This window comes from Neltuma alba, unplaced genomic scaffold (genome assembly GCF_004799145.2).
Source record: "Neltuma alba isolate B1F8T4 unplaced genomic scaffold, ASM479914v2 tig00006365_pilon, whole genome shotgun sequence".
NCBI lineage: Eukaryota > Viridiplantae > Streptophyta > Magnoliopsida > Fabales > Fabaceae > Neltuma > Neltuma alba.
The window spans coordinates 38977-48720 of record NW_021634444.1 but is presented as its reverse complement, the minus strand read 5'-3'; positions in this window follow the sequence as shown (position 1 = coordinate 48720).

Sequence of the window (9744 nt, the reverse complement as noted above, 5' to 3'; positions counted from 1 at the left end):
TAATTATATATATGGTTTGGCCAAGTCAAGTTCAATGGGAAGGGATTGGATTTTCATAAAACTAATATGATAAATGGATTCTACATGAAAAATTATGTAGGAAAAGCCCAAGAAAGTTCAAGAATCAAAGCTAGAAAAATAAACCCTAAAAATCAAGAAAAATAGGTTTAAGGGGTTATGTTAAGCTATGAAGTTGCAATGATACTTAATGTTGTGTCATTGGTTTCCTAATAGGCTATACACAATAAATGGGCAAAGATCTAGTCAAGAGGAAAGAGTTCAAAGGGAAGGAAAGCATTCAAAGTAGCTTTTGCAATTCATTATATTAGAGTGTGACCTTACTTTGTATGATTATGGCTATGTGTTTTGCTAACCTGTTATGCGATGAGGTGGATGAGAATGTTATGTTATATGATGTTGCCTCCATGCAAATTATGCCTTGGCTTATGCTATGTTGAGTGCCATGAATGTTTATGATGATATGTCCTTGCCATAGCACGAACATAAAGTTAATGTATGCATGTAGCTTGATTTACAATGTATTGTGTGACCTTGATAATGTATGCAATTGCTACTAAGATTCCCCAAGAATCTTACCCCAATATTTAAACAAACCCTAGGGCCTTCAACGTCCAAGGGCAAAGGAAAGGAGTTGGTTCTTACTTGAAGAGGAGTAAGCCATAGTAATTTTATATGGCTTTGAACCTTTCTATTTTGGAGGAATGTAATATGAAGCATGCTTTAAGTTTTCAATAGTATGATTAAGGCTAGAGGTATACAAGCATGAGTACAATAGTCCAAGCATGATTAGAAATAGCTAATATAGCTAAGGAGAGTATGCTATGATGTTAAGTGGTCACTTAAGTTAAGTTACCCTTCCAAAGGGGGTAAAAATCATCTAAAAGGGATTAAAGTTTGACTAATGACCATTTGAGGAAATGAGTGAGTTAGGTTTTGAAATTTGGTGACCAAAGAGCTCTTATTTTTCTCTTTAAAATGAGGGGTAGTTTGTCTAATTCTGATAACCGAGCAGAAAGTTATGCCTATCCAAAATTAGGCAAAAATAAAGTAAAAATCCGAAAATGACCAAATGAACAATAATTTTTCAAAGAAAATTTGGGCTCGAATTTCAAGGTAATCAGTCCAGAAACTATTTTTCCTCAAAATTTTATCCAAAGAGCTTTCCATAAAACTTGGAATCAATCAATTTCAATTTTTCTACAATTAGTTATGAATTTTTAAAGTTGGCAAAGATTTCAGTGAAATGTGAATAGTGCGCAGAAGCATTTTGTGACTTGAGGTCGCAACCTGAGAAGTTGAGGTCGCGACCTGGAGGCAAACATAGCCAGAAATAGCCTCTGTGACTTCAAGTCACGGCCTGGAGACACTAAGTCCCGACCTGAACTGGGAAAATAAAAAAGTTTCAAATTTTTAAGCCTTTCCTCATACTTAAGGGTCATATATATGAAGTTACAAACGTGATTTTTCATAACTTGTAGTCTTCAAAAGTGATTCCAAATGCTTTCACAAGATAAGTTATTTGGTATAAACATAAGGTGTTATATTTTTGGTATCAGAGTAAATGGTTCTGGCACTCAGAACAAATTTTTGAATTTAAAATTTTTATGCTTTGAATTTTGAGGAAAACATTTTACACTGTTCATTAATAAGTTTATTTGGTCATTAAGATTACAGAAAGCTTAGGTGATGGCTGTCTGTGATAGTGGAAGTGGAAAATCAGGAGAGACCATTAGCAAGGTCATGTGTGGTGAGCCATATCCATGGTGGTACGACGAGACATGGTGGTATGAGGATATTGAGAGGTATGGAGAGCTTAGCACCAAATTCCTAACTATCCATGTAGATTACTTCAGTTTCAAGGGGAAAGCTCCAGAGAGGGACATAGCCACAGTTGTCTCTAATGATGTACCAGCAATCATTAGGATACCTAGTGATGATAGAGCATGTCCGAGTCAAATCCCTATGCCTAAAATTAAGAAAGAGTTCCAGTGCCTTGCTCAACTAGTTCGGGAGTTCTAGTTTAGAAGCTAGTTCATTAAGTCGTATGAGCACCAGGAAGCTGATATATACTTAAGGTTCTTATAGGACATTAAAAGCCTCTATTATTGGGTGACTAGGGAGGATCGTACCTTGGGGGATGATGACTGGATCCTAGCCCTGTATCACTTAATCCCTAGGACATGGAAATGGGATGAAGGAGTTAATGAGATATGTGATCGCCTAACCAAATGCACTTTCCTGGAGATGGTCGAGGCCATAGTGATTGAACCCATTTATTCTATGTTATTTCATATCATTTTAAGGGTTTTTATCATAGGTTTTGGCTCCTTTTAATGATAATTGTGCTTAATTTAGATTAAGAGTCCTTACTTTGAGTTAGTATCTTTTTGAGGGTAAAATTGTCATAATTGGTTATTAATTGTATTCAATTGATTTCTAGGACAATTGATACTTCAAATTATTGCTTTTTATTGTAGGACACTTGAGAATTAGAGCCAAGATTGAAGACTAAAGCATTACACAACATGAGAGTTTCCAAGAAAATGCTGTGCTGTGGCAAAAAGTCTGAAAATGTGCATCAGTGGCTATTTTGGAATAGTTCGCTGGGGCCAACTTTTGAGTTCGCCGGGGCCAACTTTCAAAATCTCACTAGAATACCTCTCTGGAATAGTTTGCCGCGGCCAACTTTTGAGTTCGCCGTGGCGAACCTCTTCGTATCAGTAACGTCAGATTCGGATCCAGAACGCAAAAATGGACCCTCTACTCATATGATCCGACCCAAATTGACTCTAAAAGCCCTTAGAAACCCTATTTTCGACCTAACACTCCATTCCATCACCTCCAACACCTCTATTCTCTTATCTTCTTGCCTCTCCACCTCCATCTTCTTCCCCATCCATTTCCTTCATCTTTTCTTCACTCCATCTCATTTCCTTCCACTCCCAGCTGCCATGGTTGATAGATTCACTTTGGTTGGAGTTTTTCTTAAAGCTATGGAGGGCTAGGGTTTATCAACTCTTGAAGATGGTGGAGTAGCATGAGTTTCCAAGCTTCAAAGGGGAGTTTAGTTTCAGTTTGCAATTTTTAGCTATGATTTATGGCTTTCTAGGTCTAGGAGTTGTAATTTCTTAGTTAGGAACTTGGGACTGATACTGTAATTATTGGTTAATGATTACATTTGTAATTTGGATTGATTGATGTTGAACTTTGTGGTTAAATATATGTAGTTGCATATATGCTTATTGTAACTCTCATGATTCTCTCCTATCTTGCATGGTTATGTTTTGATACTGAGTTGATTTTGTGTTACATTGAGCCAATTGCATGATCATTCCAGAATTACACATTAGGGAAGCTTAACAAAGTTTTCATTAATGAGTTATTAATGTAAGCTTTGGACTCAATGAGTTATTGAGGTTGTTATTAAGAAAACCTAATGATTTGTGAAATTCCCAATATTTTAAGTGAACTATGATTGCTATCAAAACCATTTTCAAGAGACTTCCTATCATTCATTTCCATTCCATCATTATTATCTTAAAACACCAAAAATATAGTATCTTAGGTTTGTTTCATTGCATTTAGTTTAGGCTCCATTCATTTAAATCTTAAAAAAACCCAAAGCCCCATTTCATTGCATTGCATGGCATTTAGTCTAGCTTAGGTAATTAATAAAGGCTCCCAAAAGTGAAACGACCCGAGTTTGCACTATACTGCATAGCTTGGATTTATTTTTGATTGAGAACCCCAAAGCGAACGATAAGAAAGGCTCTCTTTCACATAGAGACCTTTGTATGGGCTACTTTTTCATAAGCTGGTCACGACTAGTATTAGGCTCATGATGTACATAGTGTAAATAGTTTTGGGCTGTATATAAGTTAGGCTAACTGCTAAAAACCCTACATAATCCTTTTGTTGCTGTACAAATGTTAGTTATATAAATATGAGAAGTATGCTTTTACAATAAACGATTAAGGAGTTTCTTTATTCTCTCATAGTTAACTAAAGAACAAACAAAATGGTAAGAACACGAAGATGAGGAAGAAGCACTCTTGAGGAACCACATAGAGATCCTATCCAGCAAGTAATGAATAGGCTGGATGAACAGCAACAAGTCGTATAGCAAATACAAGAGGCACAGTTACAGCAGCAAGAAGAGAGAGACACTGTTATAGCAGCAGCAGTAGCAGCAGTGATTGCTCAGTTATGACAACCTGAGCAAGCACAAACTGAAACAACTCCACAAGTCCAACAGCAAGTACCTGAAGAGTGAGCAGAACTGGCTGAGAACCAAGGAGATATTCAGCAGTGGATTGCGAAATTCTGCAAGCATAATCTACCAGAGTTCAAGGGTTTATTAGAACCACAAATAGCTGAAGATTGGATTAGCCAATTGGAGAAAATCTTTCGTGTAATGGGATGTTTATCTAAGATTAAAGCTCAGATGGCAATTTATAAGTTGGAGAAAGAAGTGGATCAGTGGTGGAACAACACTGAGTTGGTACTGCAAGCCAACAACACTCCAATAACATGGGAGGTGTTCAAGGAAAGGTTCTACCAGAAGTACTTTCCCCGATCAAGGCAAGATAAAATGGAAGCTGACTTCCTAGTGTTGCAGTAGGGGAATAATGAAACCTTTGATGACTACCTAGCAAAGCACATTCGGTTGTCCCGTTATTCCGCTTATCTAAAACGTCTTAACGATGAACGGTGGAATATGGAGAAGTTGGTCAGCAGATTAAAGCCGACACTAAGGGAGGTCATGGCGCCTCAACAGATAGAAAGATTCAATAAGGCAGTAGAAGTTTTTCGTATTACTGAATTGAGTCAGAATCATCGAGGAATGATGCCAGTAGCTTTGAGAACTAAGAGACCCCCATCGAGGCTAAGTCAAGAAGGAACCTCTTTTGTTAATAAGAAGAGGAAGAGGCTTGGCTCTAGCAGAAAAATGAGAAAAGGGAACAAACGTCCAGAGGGGTTTGATATCACACGGAAGGCCAAGGAATGCAAGAAGTACGGCAAGAATCATGGCGACAAGCCATACTTATTTGGCCAAAATGTATGCTATAGATGTGGGAGATCGAGACACTTTTCAAAGGAATGCCCGTAAGGAGTAGAAGGGGCAAGACAACAGACCCAAGGCAGAGTGTTTGCCCTTACATAGGAAGAGGCTCGTAAGTCACCTGACATGATTCAAGGTATGATCACTGTTAATGATTGCCTTATGTACACCATGTTTGACTCCGGTGCTAGCCATTCCTTTATATCGCATGACTGTGTTGGGCGATTAGGTTTGACTATTGATACTTTGCCATATGATATTGCTGTTTCCACTCCCACTAGTCCTAAAGTTGTGACTTCTAAAGCATGCCTGAATTGTGTGGTCTGTTATGAACATTGCTGCATTGCCATTGATCTAATCTACATGCCTTTTCGTGACATTGATGTGATAATTGGTTTAAATTGGTTGTTTACCAATAACACACTTCTAGATTGTGGTAAGAAAACATTAGCATTACCCTCTAAGGAAGAAATCCCTAGAAAAGAGGTAAGTTTAAATTACATAACTAAAGCCGAAGTGAGTAGATGTTTATGGCATGGATGTCAAGGATATTTTGTATTCTTCTCTATTCAAGCAGAGGTAGAAGAAGGAATCGAAGAAATACTGGTAGTAAAAGACTTTCCGGAGGTATTTCCAACAGAGATCAGTGGAATTCCACCTGAGCGAGAAGTGGAGTTCGAGATTGATCTTGTACCAAGGACAAGATCGATATCCAAAGCTCCATATCGAATGGCTCCTAAAGAAATGGTTGAGCTAAAGAGACAAATCGAGGAGCTATTGGAGAAGGGTTTTATAAGACCAAGTGTATCTCCCTGGGACGCTCCAGTACTCTTTGTGAAAAAGAAAGATGGTAGTTTGAGACTATGCATCGACTACAGAGAGCTAAATAAGGTGACAATAAAGAACAAATATCCTTTGGTGTGGATCGATGATCTATTAGATCAACTGGTAAGAGCAACGGTATTCTCAAAGATCGATCTACAATTAGGATACCATCAACTGCGAATAAAGACAGGAGATGTTTTGAAGACTACATTTAGGACCTGATACAGACACTATGAGTTCCTAGTGATGCCGTTTGGATTGACGAACGCACCTACTATTTTGATGGACTACATGAACTGGATTTTTAGACCATACTTAGATATGTTTGTAGTAGTTTTTATTGATGACATACCGATGTACTCCAAGACTGAAGAAGAGCATGAGCAGCACTTGAGAATTATGCTAAGTACACTGAAAGAGAAACAACTCTACGCCAAGCTCAATAAATGTGAGTTTTGGTTAAAGGAAGTTAAATTCCTAGGCCATGTGATTAACCATGAAGGTGTGGCCGTAGGTCCTAGTAAAGTTAAATTAGTACTGAACTGGGAGCAGCCTAAGACAGTGACAAAGACAAGAAGTTTCTTAAGGCTGGCAGGTTACTATAGGAGATTTATCCAAGACTTCTCTAGAATTGCCCAAGTGCTAACAAAGCTAACCAGGAAGAACCAGCAATTCTTGTAGGATGAGAAATGTGAGGCAAGTTTTCAAGAGCTGAAGCGAAGGCTTACCTCTACCCCAGTACTAGTTATCCCCGATCCGACACTACCATATGTAGTGTACACAAATGCTAGCAAACAGGGACTGGGATGTGTACTGATGCAGCAAGGGAGAGTTGTCACCTACGCCTCATACCAATTAAAGTCTCACGAGGAAAATTACCCCACTCATGACCTGGAGCTTGCAGCGATAGTGTATGCCTTGAAGATATGGAGGCATTATTTGTATGGGGCAACTATAGAATTGTTCTGTGATCAAAAGAGTCTCAAGTACCTACAAGATCAAAAAGAACTTAACATAAGACAAAGGAGATAGATGGAGTTGCTGAAAGATTATGACTACCAGATCAAGTATCATCTGGGAAAAGCCAATGTAGTGGCTGATGCCTTGAGCAGAAAAGTGGTGCAAGTAGCCGCCCTCATGATCAAAGAGGGTGATCTGTTAGAAGATATAAGGGATTGGGGTCCTATTTATCATACGCAATTGACGACAAATGATGTGGCTAAGGAGCCATTAGTGCAGAGCACAACTATTGATATGATAAAACAAATTAAAGAAGCTCAAAGAGGGGATCCTTTAGCAAAGACCTTTCGAGCTAAAGTCTTGAGCAACGAGACGAGATTTTAAAATCTAAATAGAGGGAGTGATAGAATTCAGAGGAAGATCGTATGTCCCTCCTGTAGATGATCTCAAGAAGCAGATTCTAGATGAGGCACATAAAAGCAAATATACGATTCATCCAGGAATGACCAAGATGTATCAAGACATTAAGTTATTGTTTTGGTGGCCTGGTATGAAACGAGATGTCATTAAGTACGTGACAGTGCCTTACGTGCTAGAAAGTGAAGACGAAACACCAAAAGCTGTCAGGATCTTTACAACCCCTCAATATTCCTGAATGGAAATGGGATAGTATCTCTATGGACTTCATAGTAGGACTACCTCGTACGTCATCAGGATACGATACAATATGGGTCATAGTTGACAGACTAACAAAGTCGGCCCATTTCCTAGTTATTAAAGTTAAATATTCACCAGAAAAGTTAGCGAGGTTGTACATTAAAGAGATCGTAAGATTACATGGGGTTCCAGAGTACATTGTGTTAGACAGGGATACAAGATTCATGTCGAGATTCTGGAAAGCAGTACAAGAAACCATAGGCACGGTACTGAGTTTTAGTATAGCTTACCATCCGTAAACGAATGGACAAACAGAACGAACGATATAGACACTAGAAGATATGCTGAGCGCGTGCATTTTAGATTTCAAAGGGAGCTGGGATGAATATTTGCCTTTGGCAGAATTCGCGTACAACAACAGTTACCATTCCAGTATCCAAATGGCACTATACAAGGCATTATATTAAAGAAAGTGTAGATCCCCGCTTTGTTGGATAGAACTCGGAGAGAGAAAAGTTTAGGGTCCAGACATAGTGGATCGTACCTCTGAATAGATAAACAAATCAAACAGAGGTTACTCACGGCTCAAAGCAGACAGAAGAGTTACGCTGATAGTAGGAGAAAGCCGTTAGAGTTTGAGGTTGGGGACCATGTATTCCTGAAAGTATCTCCAACTACTGGAGTAGTATGATCCATTAAGGCAAGAAAGTTGACGCCCAAATATGTGGGACCATTCCAAATTCTCTCAAAACTAGGACTAGTAGCATATCGACTGGCCTTATCTCCAAATTTGAGTCAGTTGCATAACATCTTCCATGTTTCTCAATTAAGGAAGTACAATCCGGATCTACAGCATGTGCTAGAATATGATCAGATTGAACTAAAGAACAATCTGACATTTGATGCAAGACCAGAATGAATAGTGGACCGGAGAGTCAAGCAGCTGAGGAATAAGGGAATTCCTTTGGTCAAAGTGATTTGGAAAGATTTAAATCAAGAAGAGGCCACGTGAAAAAAGGAAGATGAGATGAGGAGCAAGTATCCAGAGCTCTTCACTTAAGGTATGTGTTAAAATTTCGAGGACGAAATTTATTTTAAGGGGGGTAGAAATGTAACATCCTTAAGTTTCTAACCTAGAAATAGGGAAATATGTCATACCCTAATATCTTTAGCATGATTAATGAAAAATTTAGGGTTGACCAAGGCCAGGTGAGATAGACGATAGATGAACAGCACAACAATTGAAGTGAGAACTGAAAAGGGAACAAATTGTCATTTTTAAAATGATTGGTCTATAAAGGGCATTATCGTAATTAGTGTCTAGAAATCCTAAAAATTTCCAGTAAATCATGGAAAATAGAATTAATGTTGTAGAATGGTATTTGAGGTCTAGAAAGTAAATACAGGTTGAAAATAATTTATGAAAAAATTTATTTTAATTATTAATATTCTGGCTAAATTAAGGAAAATTAGCCAATATTAATTATTAAAAATATCTAGAGATCTCAGAAAATTATGAAAATTTAAAGGAAATTCATTTAGGAATTATGGAAATTTAAAAAATTAATTTCAACTCCAAATAATGAGGAGGTTAGCTTTAATTGAATTTAGAGCTAAATTAACATTGGTAGATTGTCTATTTTTACAGAAACGGCAATTTAAGGAGTTATACAGGGAGAAAAATTATGAAATTAATCAGAAAAGTTCCTTTTACTAAGATATAATTAATAGTGAGCTGATATAAGAATTTTGAGATACTAGAATTTTTCGGCTATCAGATAAAATAAACCAGTACTATATTAAGACATAGTGGACTGTCAGGACAACAGGGGTGATAAAATTTTCTACAGATTGCCAAGGACACATGTCACACCCAAATTGGCCAAAAAAGGGAAAAAGAAAAGAAAAAGAAAAGAATAAATCAAGTTAGATTATAATATAATTAGGGATAAGTAAGATGATTAAGGTTAAGCCATCTTTCATAAGATCTTGACACATGGCAAACATAATCATTGGATGGCTAGGATTTAACCATCTAACTTTGAAAAGTCAAAAGTTTCTAGAAGGGTAATTAGCTAAGTTAATCAGGGAATTAAGAGAGTTAACCTTGATTAAAGCCTAATTAATCTTAATGGATAAGAAGAGATGACATAAGCCCTAATGAATCATCATCCAAGTGTCAACATACTAAGCTACATAGCCTAAGATTTGTACATGTG